This window comes from Grammomys surdaster, unplaced genomic scaffold, assembly GCF_004785775.1.
Source record: "Grammomys surdaster isolate TR1022 unplaced genomic scaffold, NIH_TR_1.0 126158, whole genome shotgun sequence".
In the NCBI taxonomy this organism is placed as follows: domain Eukaryota; kingdom Metazoa; phylum Chordata; class Mammalia; order Rodentia; family Muridae; genus Grammomys; species Grammomys surdaster.
In genome coordinates this window covers 3589032-3606030 of record NW_021620966.1, presented here as the reverse complement: position 1 = coordinate 3606030, position 16999 = coordinate 3589032, and the positions used below count along the sequence as shown (strand labels likewise).

General features: G+C 37.6%; 1 protein-coding gene across 7 annotated transcripts in view; it reads left to right on the top strand.

The window, feature by feature from the left end:
* Positions 1-16999, top strand: part of Ntng1 (netrin G1) — a 338851-nt gene that overhangs the window by 193076 nt on the left and 128776 nt on the right. The gene's annotated exons all lie outside the window — the stretch shown is intronic.

Below are 16999 nucleotides of genomic sequence, written 5' to 3'. Positions count from 1 at the left end.
ATTGGCTGCCACTCTTCAGGCAGTCTTTAGAATATAAACAAAAGAAAACATAAGTTATCTTACCATAAGTAATGGAACTCCCTAGGTGAGGTGATGTTAAATTCCTCAACATAGTGAAGCTGGTTGCTCTGTTAGAAGGTTAAGGGAAACAAGGTTATATCTTGCATTTCCCAATGCAAGCAAGAATCACTATGCAGTGTTAGACTTAAAAGCCATCTGAGAAAGAAAATCCATTTCTTTAATAATGGTAAGGTTCCCTTTTTTATTAAGGTTTTGGACTCTTTTGTATTAAATAATCTTCCACATATAAAATACAGACTTGGGACTCTTTATATGTCATGTACAGATGGTCCAGAGTTGTAACATAAGTGGTTATAATCAGGGATACCTGGTTTTAGAAATATATATTTAAAAAACCTACAATTACATTACAAAGAATTTGAAGATGTTTGAATGAAAAACTCCAATAATGAGAACAAACACTACCAACAAAGATTTTCATTCAGCAAGGCATGATGGGAATGGAAGCATGGGATAATGGGTGGGAAATAAAGAAATATAACCAAAGAAATAATCATTTCTAAGCTATGAAAACATGAGGATAAGTGTGTAAATGGTACACCTGGCATATAGATCTAAACAAACAATTGAATGGACCCACACAAATCGGGCTTCATTCAGTCGGCTGGCTTTCAGATTCTCTTAGGTCTTGCCTAGTCCTCAGAGACTAGAGGTGTGAGACTGGTCCTTCAGAGAGTTGTCTCCTCGTGCTAATGACTAGGCATTTGTTGCTGTTGTGAGTGTCATAGTGAGAAAACAAGATGCAATGGTGAGCTTTACTGCTTAGTGAGGCACCTAGGGTTTTAGGACATTACCTTTGGGAAAAAATTGTATGAATTTGTGTGTGTCTCCTCTACTTAGTGCTCTGTTCCTCATGGCTAGTGAAGAGTCTTTAGCTTTGGACCCTACTGTCACCTTTTAACCAAGGTCTCAGTGAAGGATGATGACAATATCTTAAAAGCAAGTTAATATTTTTGATAGATTTATGCCCTGGTATATTGATACCCACACTGAGTTTGGGTCCCCTAGCGTTAAGAGAAATGTGCCTGGATTAGCAGGAGATACCAGGCAGCGCAATAGGATGCTGTCTTCTCAGACTTGAGTGTGTGTGGTACCAAAATGCTCCATCACATTCAGGAACACCTTAGTCAAAGACTATCAGCTTCAAATGTGATCCTACTTAGTCTTGTTTGTATATACTATATGAAAATATTTGATATTTTTAACAATAGCACACCAACATCAAATGACAAATACTTACTATGACTAAAAGAATAAAGCTCAAAATTAATAGCCTTAGATTTACATGATTTTAATATATTAAATTCAGGTAGGTCAGTTTCTGGCAGTTTGAAGACTCCTTAATGTGTACTTGAGTTTCTAGAGATCACTATACCCTCAAAGTTTGATTTAGCCTTGTCAGAAAGGCAACATTTCAGAGGTTTTCAGTTATGAAATAACCAGTGCTAGAGCTTATATTTTGTTATTAGAAATTCATTTTTCTATTCTTGGATTCTTTTGAAAGAAAGTGTAAAACACATTTTCAAGCTAAGGACAGCTTTATGCATGCTCCATTGGAGTTAGACAGGCCATCTCCTAAAGGTGGCATGCCAAGAACACTGAATCCCTCCAGACTTCTCACCTCTCTCTTAAGCCTTGCCTTAGCAATGACCTCCAGCTGCTCTTCACTGACTGTGAGGGTTGAGCTGGACCCAGATTCTATCAAACTGCCTTCCCTGAGTCTCACCTCCGCTGTCATTCCTGTTCACCAGATAGCTGTGAGCTGGTGAGAAGCAGCTGGGCACAAAAGAAAGGTCCAGTAGAGGTGAGGCTCTTCCATACGGTGCTGCTCTGTCACCTCCACCCTCTGTCCAAATTCCTTGGGGGCAAACTGATGCTGGCATGTACTTCACTAGGCACCAGATGGCTAGAGTATTTTTAGTCCTGGGGGAGGGACTAAAGAAGCAAGGCCTGATGGCTCCGGCGTGTCTCCAGCTTTCAAGTTATGTAAGGAATATTTGCCTATGATGGAACCACTAAACGGAAAGCTGAGCAACGGTGGTTCATGACGCCTCCCAGCCTAGATACCATCATGATTATTGTCCCTTGAAAATTCCAGGATTAATGTCTTCAGTTATTCCTCCCTTAAACAACAGGTCACCTATACAAAGCTTGTCTGCTAGTTGATGATGTCTAAGAGAAAATTCTAAATTTTCCAAAATACAAGCAAGGGCATTGTTTCTCACACCTTGCCTTTACACATCATCCCATGATCACACAATCACAGAATCTTATATGTCTATACCTGTCTGTATCCAGGAATAATAATAATATTTTTCTGTTTGTCACTTCCAATACCATCCAAGCAAATTGTGGGAATTTATATGAATTAGTGTATAAAATTTGGATGGAGACCAGATACCAATGTTTGCAAAACAGGCAACAGAAAATATATTTTTCCATCTTGACATATTAAACTATGAAATGGCAATAGTTGAAAATATCTAATGTACATATGCATATGTAGAGTTTATATAGACTAGCATTATTTCACCTAAAAGCAATGTTTTGACTACCACTAGATTAGTGGATCATTTAGGCTCTTCTTGCCGTGAGATATATCCAGTATCTATTGAGTTGATGACAAAAACTATGATATTATTATAAGATGCATTTCTCTCTCGCCTCATGCTTTTTTCTGCCTTCACTTGCCTCTTCTTATCGAGTATTTATTAAGATAATAGAGGAAAAAGAGGAAGCAGTGCTCCTGGCAATCTCAGCAACTCCATAGCACTTACATTGTTCAATAAACCTAATAATCTTCACGGGCTAATTCTGACTTATGGCTGTCCTGCTTCTGTAAATCAGGGTGATTTTCTCTAGTGAATAATAGAGGAGTTCGGTGCGCCAGGACCTTAATTAAAGAGCTACTCTCTTAGTCTTGATCTCATTTTAATTTACAGGGTAATACTACAATAATATCACTAATGGAAGGTACATTAAAGGGCATCGAGTAGCATTAACTGTATTAAATTATGGTACTTGTGTTAATTAACTGCTGAAGCAAGATGGTTCTAATGGCCAAGAGTTCGTCCAGTGCATAAATAAACCGTACCCGAATGAGAGGTGAGATGGGGAAACAAAGAGGACATGTTTGTTCTGAACATTTTTTTTTCCATACAGACAGGGGATTAAATTCAAAAGCCATTCAATATATAATATCCAAAATGTTTCTGAGTTACACAGTGGGAGGTTTAGGTTTTCAAATACCGTGTTTTCTTCTGAGCATTCTTTCCACTATTAAGTTAATTAAACCTGAATACTTGTCAGATGCATGGACATTTATCAGAATATAAACTCTGTATTCTCTTTGAGGTAAGATTGAGGAAGTAGTGTGATTTATTATAATAGTTTTTTTTAAATCTGAAAGATAGATGAGCATTTAGTAATATGTTCATGTGTTTTTGAGATGTACTATCAGCAATGTATCAAAATACTGGCTTTGGACATTGGATAATAGAATTTCTCCTTTAACAGCATAAACAGGAAGGTAAACTTGAAAAAAATAGTCAAATCTGGTCAGCATCTCAGTTTCTTGTCTTTTAAAGTCCATTTCTAGTGGTAACTCATACCATTTCAATGCTATGCATTCCGTTCTCTTCCCAAGCAGCACCTACTCTCCTTCCTTTACAGGCTGGCTATCACAATAACAAATAGTTTCAAGTTTAGCTTCTCCATAGCTTATCTTTCTGAAGTTTATATTGAGTCCAGGCCAACGATGTTAGAAAATGTCAGAAATAAGTAATTAATAAATTTCAAGTGGATTTTGTTAAAGAATACAGTTGTATTTACCATGGATTATAATTGTTAGACACTTACTTTGACAAATTTCTAACATAAAAATTATATGTATGTATACATAAGAGACAAACATCTATGGGACTCAGTGCTCTCTTTGGTTTCAGACACTCCTTGAGAGTTTTGAAATATAACCTTTTCCCAGTTACAGAAATCAATTGATATTTTTGTTAATTAATTAATTAATTAATTAATTTACTTACTGTGTCTTTCCCATTTCCATTGCTTTCCCCTGAGAAGGATTCTGGGGACATTAGGATGGAAGCCTTATTTTAACATATATACCCTACCCACAATTTCTTGTCCTTCTTCACTTCCAAGCTCCCCGTCCAAGTCCCCTCCTCCAAAACCCCATCTCAACAAGTCTCTGCATAGCAAGTTGTAGTAAGACTAGGTGCATCTTCTCCTACTGAGGCTAGACAAGGCAACCCAGTAGCAGGAAAGGGTCACAAAGGCAGGCAAGGAAGTCAGAGACAGCTTCTGCTCCCATTGTTGGGAGCCCCTCATGAAGACCAAGCTATACAACTGTAAAATACGCATGGAGGGCTTAGGTCAGGCCTGGCCAACCCTGTCTCCTGTGCCAGAAGGCAGGGTCTGAAACAAGACAGTGTCAAAGCTATATTACCAGGTGTCACAGGCAGAAAATCTCCATACCTTCTCACTCCCAGGAGTCACACTTAGCACTCAGAACCCGTAACTATTTAAATGTCATCATCTTGGGGTTTTTGTAAGTAGGACAAGGCAAAGTTTTAAGTTAGCACACAAACTAGTTAACCTTGAGTAAGCAGGAATGTTTCTGAATGGTACTGGAGAGATGGCTGAGCTCCTCAGAGCCTCTCCTCCAGACGACCTGAGGACAGCTCAGAAGTATCTATAATTCCACTTTGAGGCAATCCATGCCCTCTCTTTTGACACCTATGGGCACCAGGGACACACATGGCACACAGACATAAAGGTAACCAAAATGCCCGTTTTCTATTTTTTGTGTTTTTGTTTTTAAATTGTGAAACTTTTAAAGTATATGGACAATTCTGAATTTTAAAATTATTTAGAAAACAGCGTCATGCTAAGTTGATTTGCTAGCTACAAAAGGTAGGTCAATTTTTTTTTTGGAGGTTCTTTCTTAGGTGTCATTCTTAGCCAAAATTAAAATATGTTTGCCAAAATCTTTGCACTTCATTTCTCGTGTCAGAAGCACCCTGCCACACACTTTGGAAAGAGTGTGAGCCTTTGTTTTCTTGTCCTCAATTAACCCTAATCATTGAAGGTGGGCTTTCCACCCACTTAGCAGGTTCTGCTTATAGCATCTCCCTTTCCTCTGTTGTCAACTCACATTTTTCCTCTGTCATGGGGCAGATGCAGTGGACACACAGCAATGTACACAGCAGAGCTTCTACTTTCCAAAGGCTCATGCTTCCCAGGCCTGGAAGGTCATAGGCAATATCGGCTGAGGGCTCTTATTATTTGCTTCTTGTGTTTTTCATTATTACAACAAATTTAAATTTGGGTTACTTTTAAACAAAACAGGCTTATTTAAATCTCTGTCCTGAGGGTTCATAGAGCTGTATCTGGTGACTTTCTTCTTGCGGTCATGGTCCCAAGGCAGCCCAGGACATCGCATAGTGTGAAACTTCTGCTCCTGCTGTTCTCTAAAGCCACTAGAATTAAATTGAGGACATTCACTTTGGTCATCTTATTTAATCCTGACTACTTCCAAAGCCTCATTGAATTATTTTATTATGATTATCATTAAAAACCATCATTAAGTTATTTCTATCCTCTTAATACCGCACAGTGGGTTAAAGTTCAGTTCATGAAGTCCCTGGAGATATATCTAAACCATATCTAATTCATAGCACCACATGAATTCTTTTGAGATAAAAGAGGTACTAATTTAACAAGAGAAGACTAGTAAAACGTTTGACATTTGTATGGTATCTTGAAATGTGTAGTACAGTGTGCCAGGCCGCCAAGGTGGAATGGATATTCTAGGCAGACAAATTATGCACGAAGCAGCACAGCTTGTTGAGAAATTCCAGATAGGATATGAACTGTGGAATCCTCAGAGATTCCTTCTCATCTTCTCCCAATGGATAGTCATCATCTTTAGGAAGCACTAAAGAGTTTCCTCATGTTGCTCTTGCAGTTGCTCCTGTTATAATACATCTAAATTTACAAATTTTCACATGTGAGCTGAATACAGAGGAGAAACACTTTAAGGCGGTAGTAGAACAGATTCCATTGTGTGAATACTGAGAGCTGCAGCATTTGTTTAACTTAGGAGCAATTATGACTCCCAGATCTGGTGCTCAAGTTGAGAGTCAAGAAAGGCTCTTCAAATCCTTGGAAGACAGCACAGAGTGATGCTTTCAGATTCTCTGGTAGAGAGAGGCAGTAGGGCTTGAGAAGAAATTATGATCTGAGCAAAGACCTGGGGAGAGATTCCTTAAACAGCTGAAGGCATGGCATGGCGAATAGTACAGAAGCAGGGTTTTAGGCAGTCAGTGGCTTAGCTACATATTTGTATTATATCACTCCATGTTTGACAGTAGGAAACCGAGTTGAGATTCCAGTTGAGACTCTTGAACGGGCATTCTACTGTTCCAAAGAGATTTGGATTAGAAATTCTCACACTATACGAAGTGGGTAAAACGGGCAATGGGTCACAGCCATTTTAAAATTAGTCATTTTTAAACTATTCACTGAACCCCACAAAACACTGATGTGTAAAATCTGCCTTCCAAAGGAAACTGAGATACAATCTGAAAAAAAAAAAACAACCTAGAGGCAAATGTGCTGTTTTTATTGAAATGTGAGTAATGACCATTAGCGTTTGTGTAAGCTTCAGCTTCTAAGATTCTTATCGACTGTTTTACTTCTATTGGTCCTCACAAAAGTCTTGCAAGACACATGGATTTAACTTGGTTTTACTGGTGAGAAAACCAAGGACCAGAGATGTTTCATGACTGTTTTTTGTGACATCACTCACATGATAAAGTATCAGTCAGGTCCTGACTGCAATGGACTGTAGTCTAAGCTTTTGCATCTACAGTAGCATAAACGGAGCTTAATAAACACAGAAGATTCAGAAATCCCTAAGTGATCTATCAGTATACAGCAAAGCAAACCATTACATCTCTGCCATTCATGGTGTGTTCAGGGGTCACAGGCTCCCTTTGCTACTTGCTCTTGCACTATACCAGGCTGTTCTCTGCTTATGTGCTTTCTGACTTCTTAGTTTTCCTTCCATCAATTGCCAAAGTGTAACTGAGCTAAATTTCTTTACTATATTAGATATAGGGATTTTTACCACCTAGGTAAATTATGGCACTATGGTATTTCCTGAGAGAAGAAATGAGTTGAATTTTCTGAATATTTTCTTTTATGTTTCTCTGAAAATTTAAGTAACTGCAACTGCATTTCACTAAAATGAAAACACAAAATAATCAAATAATAATGAAAAAAACCCAGCAGGCCACTGATATTAATGGATAAAATTGGAAATGGTGAGACATGCTAGCCTTTTTAAGTGATTCTATCCTTTACATGAGGGCCTCTAGCTTTCCTGTTGATATTGCATATCACTATCAATTCTGCCTTTTAGAAGTTCACTGACTAAATGCATTGCCTGTTTTGTAACATGCAATTTTATAAGGTTATATTAAGTGATCCTATCACACAGGTGTTTGACCACTCTACTATCAAAATTTTCACTTGCCTTCATTTTAAAGGGAGGATGAAGCTCCATAACTAAGAATACTCAAAAGAAAGATCTGATGGTCACAGATTAAAACTAAAAATCAGCACTGACCGAGCTATCACTCAAGCAGTGAATACGCTTGAGAGAACAGCTGGTTTGAGCACTCGCTTTGGGAGACAACTGGGGAGGGGCATTCTGATTTCAAGCATATTTTTTAAATCCTTGAAAAAATTAAACTATAAAGAGAATCTATACACAAATATCTCCCTTTCCTTTGATATTTCTGCCATTCAATGCAGAGGATGTATCTAATGATGCCTTTATTTAAAGTATGGACCTCATTAGGATGCAGGAGCACAACTCAGTCTAAGAACTTGTCTTTCTATTCTTCATTCCCAAGTACTAGAGTTTTTTTTTCTTAAGCTAGTAGATCATTAAAAATGCTTTAAAAAAAAGAAACATAGAGATATTTGAAGAAAATACCACATAATAAAATAGTAAAAGAATTGAACCTAGCATTTGTATGGGGAGATGCAACCACATTGGCAGGGCTGAAAAGCAGAACCAGGTATGAACTTGGGAGTCCTGAATCTAACCTGAGGAGCCATGTTCTATATTCTAATTCGTAATTTAGTAGTTGTTATTATCCCCCAACAGCATTGCAGTGAGAGAGGGAATGTGTGTGTGTGTGTGTGTGTGTGTGTGTGTGCGTGTGTGTGTTTGAGCACGAATGTGCATGATTTGTGTGACCAGAAGCATTTCCAGATACAATCAGAAATGTTGTCTTAGTCTAATATTTACGATGATAAATATTTACTATGATATTTACTATGAAAGCCTCCAAATGAAAGAATAGACATTTATTTTTCTAATTTGATACTAGGAATCTATATATTGATTCCATTGCAGCAGAGGTCTAAGTATATTGTCACCAAGTTACCCTTAGAAATAGTATGTTACCCCAGTCCATACAAAGTCATGGTTTCTGGTTTTGCCTTCATTTTATAGTTAGAAAAATTTTAAGTGCAGGTGGCAAAGGGGTGATGATTTAGACATCATTTTTTTGTTGGCTAATGTATTTGTTTCTGAACTTGAAAAACAGTTGTTGACTTGAGAGACATGCTTAAAATATATGGTATGGCAACCTCAAAAAGTCACATCAATTCAAAGATTCTGACTCAAGGCAATAAAGTTCGGCCAGGTACTCTGATGGTTCTCTTTCACACTGGTTGTGCTGAGGATAATAGATATTGTGTTGGAAACAGTGAGAGTAAATAAGAGGAACTACTAAGGTTTCAAAATCATTATCCATCTTAATGACTTATTGGTTATGAGTCAGGAGAAGTGGGTCCTGTACTCATAACTCCTGGAGAGCTCAGAGTCAGTCAAAAGAAAGAAGCAGTGTCTCCTTTCTATAAAATGGAATATTTTCATATACTCCTCAGTATTAATCTATAAGTATCCTACTGCTCAAATACATTTGAGAAACCCTCATACGTATTTCCTTCTATGGAAATCACAATACTGAGTATAAAGTCTCTGAGTTGTTCTACAATAAACGTTACCATTCTATTTAAGTCAGAGCCTTAAAACCACACTTAGCTGAAGTGTGTGTGTGTGTGTGTGTGTGTGTGTGTGTGTGTGGTGTGTGTGTGTATGCCCATGTGTTTAAATAGTGCTAAGAACAGATTGATTTTTCAGAGCAAACTAATTTTATCATCCTCTCTCCATTGTTACTACATTAGGTGAAAGGCTAGCTTTGATATAGACTTTCATAATTTTTTTGCTGCATCTTATTTTTATCCTGCAAAGTACCAGGTATGTTTTAAAAATCGTAAAAATAATAAGTGTCAAATTGCCATAGATGAGGAGTATTTTTTTTCTGTTTTGGTTTAGGCTAGAGAAATTATGATGGAAGCCTTAGCATGTAAAATATGCACTATCAGGTGGTACAATCTGGTGTGTTCTGAGATAAATAGAGATGCTAACAGCTTTTGATCTCTCTGACTGTGAGTTCTTTATACTCTATAGCAGTAAGTTAAAACCATGAATTTAAAGGAAATTAAGATTAACTAGTAACTAACATATATTTCCATTTGCTTTGGGTGATATTCTTAAGCTTACAGATTATTTTTAGTTAAATAAATTTGAGCCCAGTAAGACAAGGTTAAGGGGTAGCACCTTGTCCCAGACTCATGTTGCTGTCCTTGTTGCTTTTACTCCTTTGAGGCTACCAGAATATCAGGCAAGCAATGCTGTTACAACATATTGGTGACATTCATGTGTAATTATAGATCCTTCAGGGCTGATGGGAACAGGGAACAGATGGGGGGAGGGTGGGCCAAGAAAGAACGGGAGGGGGAGTCTAAGAGGTCATAGATTTGGCAGGTTGGAAGACAACATGATGAACTCCTGTACGAGGTTTATATAGGCAGTGTGTGTGCCAAATAAGGAGTCATAACATTACAAAATCACTTATTTTGGAACTGAAAGCAATCACAGAAATAATTTCATCTAGCTCCCTTTTCAGACTGAAACAGAAGATAGTTGAGTGAATTGGCCAGGAACAATATTGTTGTATAATGAGATCTAGACTCAGAATGTATTGGTTTTTTACTGGTTGACCTGTACCTAGAACTAGGACTCATGCACATTAGAAACTCGGTAAATGACTATTAAAGACCTGAGGGAAATTTTGTGGAACACTATTCTCATATCACATAATCATTTGGCATATTGGTACTCTGCCCTTTTGACATCCTGTGCCCACCTTTGCTTATTTCACACATAAGAGCAAGGGAATAGGAGAAAATCCTGTTTGTTTTTTCAAAGGATGTGTCAGTAATGTTATTTCACCCAACTTCACCAAATACACAAAGCTTCAGATTTCAACCCATTGTCCAAAATTAAGGAATACAATTTAATTACCTCAGGTACTAACATAAATGTGAAAACAAGCAGGAAAATGAATACCATGACGCACAGCTACAAATTATTTGTGTTTCTGGTCCCTTCTAGACTATTTAGTAAGGATGGGGCAGTCTTCAACAATGGGTTTGAAAAACGAGACATTAACAAATAGAAAGACAAGAATACAAAGAAGAGGAGGAAGGAGGAGAGAGAAAAGACGAGGAAGGGGAAGGAAGAAAGGTGAGAGGGCATAAACCCTATATCTTAAACCACAGAACTAATTTAAAACAGATCAAAGATCTAAAGGTGAGGGTACAATTTCATGACATCAAATCCAGCAAAAATGTCTTAGAAAGGACACTAAATAGTCAACAACAACAACAAAACTGGCTTGAATTTTGTCAAGTTAAAAATCTGTGTGTTTCAAAAACCATTATGAATAGGGTATGAAATCAGCCCAGAGAATGGAAAGTCTTGTGGTGGTGGTAAGTCTCCAGCTCTACCAGGGCTTCTCAGATACTCACTGGTTCTCAGAATTCTGCCTGTCACTTCTTCCACTGGAGATCTGGGGAGTCATCAGATAACAGACTTTGAGATGAGTCTTTTCTGTGCCCTGGGGTTACTCAATGAGAGAACAAGATCAACCCTGCTAAAAGGTATGTAGTGTTGATATCAAATAATATGGTGAGTAGATTATTCACATTACAACTAAGAAGATGTTAAATATATAAAATCCTGAAATTTGTAACAAAATTATGAAAAAATAGGATAGGAAGTCCGAAATGTTCTATAATTGTAAAAAGAATGGGGTCCATTTTGCACACTGCAATAACCATTTAGCCATTTGATTAAAGCTATTATAAAAACTTTTTTCTATCTTAAGAATAACTTTGGAGTAAAATGGCTCAGAGGGTAAGACACTATGCCACAGGCTAGAAGTCCAGTTTGGACCCATACGACCTACATAAAAAGCAGGTAAGTGGGATAACCTGCCTGTAATTCAATGTTCTTGTGGTGGAAACAGAGAGTCGTAGAAGCAAGCTAGTTATATAAAACAGCCCAGGAAATTCAGTGAGAGATCCCATCTCAGTGTATCACGAGGAGATGGATTGAAGAAAACACTTGAAGTCAACTTTGGGCCTTTTGCATGCATATGTACTAGCACACACATGAACTCACATGCGTTCAAACACACCTACGTGAACCGTGTACACCATAATACATTCAAAAGATAATAACTTGGTTTGGGATTGAGAATCAAAAAAGTAACCCATTACTTTTAGTTTACTTGAAATGCTGTTATAATTTATGTGGGAACACAGTAATTGGTGGATTACAAAGGAGTAAGCTGGGTCTCTGACAGACTTCGTGACATCTAATCCTAGAACTATAACATGGAAAATAATATCTTCCCTATATACTTCTGATGAATTTTCTTTAAGTGTAATAATGTAAAAAAGAAGAAAAAGAAGAAGAAGAAGGCGAAGGAGAAGGAGAAAATGAAGGAAAGAAAGAGAAAAGGAGGAGGAGGAGGAGGAGGAAGAGGAGGAGAAAGAAGAGGAGAAGGAGGAGGAAAGAATGGAAAAACCAGATATAAGTACTTGCATATTTTGTGCGTGCTAGTTTGTGGCAGTGTGCCATTTCCTACAGAGAAAGATGAATGACCGTAGTTCCTGTCTTCAAGATGCTACCATCTGCATTGATTGACAGATACTTCAACAAGAAAATTACAAAGCAACATAGCCTGGGACATGATAAGGTTTCTGTGGCAACAGTGAACAGGATGAAGGGTGTCAGCCCACACTTCTGGGATGAGAGACTCTATCCAAAAGACAGCCTGATGTTCTCACCTCCATCAAGGCTATCACAATTATCAATATAGTGAGGTGAAGTTGTTTGAAATTATCATGATTAATAAATAAAAAGAGTCAATATTATATAGTGATTTAGACACTGTAGAGTAGCCTGTTTTAGTACCAGGTAAATATAAAAAAGTAGACACATTTTTGTACCTATTTTCCTAATATAAGCACATCTAAAAAATTAGTTCACGGTAGAGTTGTCTCAGATACAGGGAAGTACTGAGTAAAGGGTAGATTGGCAAGCTTGCACGCATGCTTTTTAATCACACTGAATGGCAGGCTCAATTTTCAATACAAAGTTAATCCTGTTTTCATTAAATATAAATGTTCTTTATGGAAAACAAATGTCCTTCAGAAGCAGAGGGATCTCTCTCAGGGTTACATGTTGTATCTTTGTTTAGAAGCAATGAGTTTAAAACAAGTAGCTTCTTTGCAATGCTGTAGCTTCCTCTTGTCCTTAATATTGATTATTCTATTACATTTCCCTACTAACAACAGCAAAGCCAAAGATCTTTGCATTGTTCTACTTCCAAATAAGATGCTGAAGGAAATTACATGCCACAGGTGAATTTTTGACATACACTAATATAAGAAAATATCACACAGTGTACCAAGTTTGTTAACCATTTCTCGTTCTCCTAAAAAGGCTCCAGTAGGTGGCTTTTTGCTAGCTAAACCCTCTCCTCACTGATACCTAGAATGTAGAAAATCACAAACTTAAAATTTATTTTGGTGCCTTAGTCCCTTCATCTGTAAGATGGACAAAGCCTACCCTAAATGATAGGTAAAATCTTATTAACATGAGTGAAATGGCAATGTATACTAAATACATATTTTATTTTACTGTAACACTAATGAATACAGCCAGAATGTAATATCATCACTTTGAAAGAAGCTCTGATTTGTTTTAATATTATTTCTTCCAAGACTTACAACAGCACATTGTCTCTATCTCCACCAGATAATTGGGTTTTTCTTTACTACTACTTTTACCTTTCTACCATGAAGAGCTGAACTCATAACTATACTAAAATACAATAATTCATATTAATTCATATTCTACTGAATCATCATTAATATCACCTTGTGCATCTTCAGGCTAATCACTACTGACTTTCAAGATTACTCAGTAGGTAGAAATTTCTGTGAAATTAAAACTTCCAAGGACCAAGAGAGAAAAGCAGTCATTTTTGTAAGATGGCTCCCGGAGTCCTGGGTAAATGCAGTTAAGTCATATCCTATTTCCTCCGGGTCATAGGGATGCATTTATCCTCACGGATGATGGATGGGCTCCTTTGACATTTTGCATGGATGGCTCTTGAGAATGAAAATCATACTTATAAAAGATTCATTGGTTCATTCTACAGTTCTTACATTGTCACCTTGACTCACAGTGACAGTATCATGATATTCATCGACCCTGATGGTCATTTCAAAGGAGGAGGAAATGTCTCAGTATCCCACTAAGAGAGAAATAGAGTTTCTTTCTCACAGGATAAAATAACTAAGGCAATTTTTAGTTCTGTTTCTCCTTTGGCTTTAAGATGCTTGTAAAAAGTCAGCAAAACCCCAGTGTCTAAGAGAGTGTCAGAGGTTACTAGTTTGAGAAGCAAGTCCAGGTTAGAGGGGAAACCATGAGGTGTAAGAGAATTGCAATATAGTTTGAGCAGGTGACAGGGTACAGTTATATGGGTCAATTAAAGAGCACAACTTAATAAGATTAAGAAGGAATTATGCTGTTAATAAATGTGACATTCAAAACCCAGTTAAAATGAGCCATTCTTTTACATCACTTTTTTTTTTTAGTGGTCTTACTTCATATCCACTTTGTGCAAAGGATAGCCTATTTTGCAGGTGCTGTGGACTACTTGTAAACAAGTGCTTCCGAGAGCTTGGTGATAAGTTACAAGCCATCTAAGCCATTGAAAAGTAACTGTGACTGACCTATCCATGCCTGGGAAATTCTAACATGCCAATGCTAGCTTCCTGGATGAATAAAGGAACAAGGTTGACTGAGGCATTAATAGAACCATAATTGCAGAGGCATTACCATAATCATAAGAGGAATGTCACAGTTCAGATTTAACTGCTTTGCACAAATAAAATGCTAAACTATAAAAACTGTAAAACATAGTTAGAGGAGGGCTCTGCACATTGAGATATGTGTCTTTACACTCAACTAATTAGTTGCTACTGAATGTTTTTGCTTTGCTCAGTGGCATGTGGTACATAAATCATTGCAATATGTTAAATGCAAATGGTTGTTAATAGAGGAACCATCTGCTCTGTGCCGGAGAGTTTGTTCAAAAGAATGTGGCGAGCCTACTTTGGATAATGTTGAAAAACTCAAATATCAAATTTCTAAAATGAGCTGCCTCTGTTAACCCCAACATTACTAATACTCTCCTGGCCTTTCAAGTTCTACAAATGCATCCCAAAACAACTCCTCACAGTCTGTGCTGTTTAAAGCAACACCACAGGCGACTTCTAAAGGCAGCATACCTCACCGATGGATCAGACAGCACAGATACTTGCAATGTCTTAAAATTGTGTTCAGAAATTTAGAACAACCAATAAATAATCGAACTGTCCTCTCCAAAGCATCGCTGCTACCATGAATAACACAGGCTCTCCATCCGCATCCCTCCTGGAAGCTACTCATTTAAAACTGTAGATCACTGCCATGCTGCTGGCTCATGATGAATTACCAGGGGTATCATCAGGGTTTGCAACCTTCACCTCCTATAATCTACAATACTGTATTTCTCCAAAAGATCATCAGTGCAAAAGGGAGCAATGATTTCTTTCCCAACATGCTTTATTAGATGCTGTCCCAGAGCATCCTAATAATGTCCACCGGACTCACCAGTGACACTGTAAAACATGGAAATATTAGTGATAGGACAGGAATCAAAGTCTTCGGGTTCCCAATGCCATGTTCCACTTTGTCGCAAAAGAAAGCAAACCTGAATCCTGCCCTTTCTAATCAGACCCTAGTCAAGGTCGCTATCCAGATATTTAAGAGCAAGATGCCATGATGATCTATTATATTAATCCCCATTGGATGTGTACTCAAATGATGTAATCATGAAACAGAATCTTGGCCATGAAAGAACGAGTTTAGAAATTAACTATGTGGATGAAAATCTTAAGGCAGACAACTTCTCTGAAGCCAGACACAGGTATGATTCTTGGCACACTGCTAACTTGGCTTCCTTGACCTTACTTTTTTCTCTTTCATCCCACCCCTTTTTTTCCTCTTTTGCTTTTATAGTATCTGATTTAAGACTGTGCTTCTGGGGATTCGCCTGCGGGAGAAGAGGCTGCAGGAGAGCTCATTAGCCCAGCAGATGCTCTATCCCTGGACGAATTATACAATGAAAAGCTGCTTCTGAGGGCCACCAAAAAAGAGCCAGGGCTTTGTGGAGGTGGGCAGCCCTGCAGTGCAATACAAGTTCTGTATTTGTTAAAAAGGGATTTTGTACTAAAAACATTTCCCTTTGTTTGTTCTCATGAAAAGAAGAGCCTCCTGAAGGCTGTTCGCATTTGATGACTCCATTTCAAAACGAACACTTGTCTATTTCCAAACGGGGCTGCTACACTTGAAAGTTACACAAAACCATTCAGAGATGGAGAGACAGGCAGCATAATCAGACAAGCAATACCTAAAAGGCAGAACATGCTAGCTGTGAATTTGAACCCGAATATTGTATTGGCTTCTAACAGTGATCCCAAGTAGGGATACAGTCCATGTTTTAGATTGTAGCCTGGAAAAAAAAATACCCTTACATTGTCTAATTACATTTGTTTATTGAGCTGTATTACCACTCTGTTTCCCAAAACACCATTTTAATTTAATTTAGATTTTGTTACTTCTTCCCCTCCAAAAGTATAACTTCACCACAGAGGCATATTTATTGTTTTTTCCTGTTTATGTTTGGAAACATTCACTAATTCATTTTTCCACTTAATTACAAGGAACAGGAGGATTGATTCTTAGAACCTACAGATGATATTTACCTAAGTATTTATGGAAATATAAATGGACAGTTGCTTTGATCTAAAATTATGGTTTGATTTTTTTTTTTAAAGAATAGGACAGACCACCTAGAGAGATATGCAAAGCCAACAGAAGCCAGCTGCATTCATCAACCTTGAGCCCTCTGCAAAGGGAAGTGGATTGGGGTCACTACTGTCATAGCAGGATCCTGTGGGGCCTCCTTGATACATTCTGCTGATATTTAGTGACACACATAATACCAGCAGGGAGGAAATTTAAACATAACCCATCTGTTGGTGTTTTAATTTTTGTTTCAAATCCATTTGATGAGTTCCTTGTCAGCAACATTGTCAGCCTGTTGTATTTTTGAGGATTGGGCTACTGTCTTATGCCCAATGATAGCCCAGTGATTTGAAGAACTTCAAACACTCCTTTAATATGTGTGCATACATCAGTGTTCCTAATTCCAAAACACTTATCTTTGCTTTGAAACTCCTCTGGGTTGGAAAGTTCCAGCTGTGCCATTGAACAAAGGCAGGCATGTATTTATTGACTACTCTGTGAATAATTTCAGGGAGGTTCTGTTAGTAAAATGCTTACCACATAAGC